Here is a 1301-nt window from a genome sequence, read left to right as displayed (position 1 = left end):
GCATTCAATTTATTGTTATAATATTACCGAACCGGTTTCTTACCGACTTAACAGAGTTGTCATTCTGCAAAATTAGGTACTCAGCCAAGTTTATTGAATTGTCAGGTTGGTACAACTTTACCTAATGGGGGAGTCGTCACTTCTACGATTCCCTCATTAGCGTTGCTTGTACGCTGACCTCTAGTCGGTGCATGGACAAATACTAATCTAGAGGTACTACAGCGGGACATTATTTGAGCTTAACTGTGCTTTGGGCACAAGGCCGTAACTCCAACCTAACCGTACATAACCGGTGTGGGGTCTGTATATGGGTAAGGTAAGTCGAACGTTTTAGTATAGTAATATATTTATTAATAATATATGATTTTCAGAATGATTACACATGAGTTGAATTGATATCCACTTTTATTTATCATCTGTTTTACCAAGAATATTATTATTAAAATATAATGTACAATGTGATTATTGTTATGTTATGATGACAAAAAGTACAACTTAAAGTGTTTGAAATGGATACTAATAATATTGATTGCATTAACAAGTTAAGATTGTCAACAATGTTTTTACCAACCATATGAAAAAACAAAAACATTGATAAATAAAATAAAATATTGACAAACTTATTAACCCGGTGACAGCTAATAAATTTATTGAGTCAAAAATATCATTGCTACTAAACGTAAACTTTCATGTGGATGGTTTCCTACAACCTTTGATAATGTATGGATTTCTATGATATTTATTTAAGAGTGCTGGAAGTAAATGCAAAGTTAAAGTGATTTGAATCAACGTAACAATATATTCCGACAGATCTCCAAAACAAAACTCTGTACTGCAGTACAGTTATAACATATATATAAAAATGAAAACAATGGTTTGTGGTTAAAGAAAACGTTAGTAATATCGTATAAAGAATATATAAGAAATACATATATCCGCATAGCTCGCTACTTACCTGCTGAAATTAGAGTGTTGAGCAGTAGTTGACAAGTTGCTGTTGAATAAAGACACAATCACTCCTTCTGAATTGTCTCTATGTAGCAGATCTACAACAACTGTGTGACCTATTTTAGTCTACGCTTTTCTAGTAAGATGAGCTGCTCTGCAAAGCTCCGCAGAGAAATAATTCTCAGTCATGTCAATATTCCGTGCTTCGGTAGACTTATAAATCTACAATCCATAAGATCTTTTTTTTATAAAAATGCAGACTCAGACAGAAATCTGAGTTGTTCGTATATGTGTTCTTATCAAAATGGAAGTAGATTTATTTTTTTTTTCTGTCCTGTCGATATATGGTATAT

Source organism: Teleopsis dalmanni, chromosome 1 (genome assembly GCF_002237135.1).
Source record: "Teleopsis dalmanni isolate 2A chromosome 1, ASM223713v2, whole genome shotgun sequence".
Lineage (NCBI taxonomy): Eukaryota > Metazoa > Arthropoda > Insecta > Diptera > Diopsidae > Teleopsis > Teleopsis dalmanni.
The sequence above is the reverse complement of the archived record's forward strand: the minus strand, read 5'-3'. Positions refer to the sequence as shown.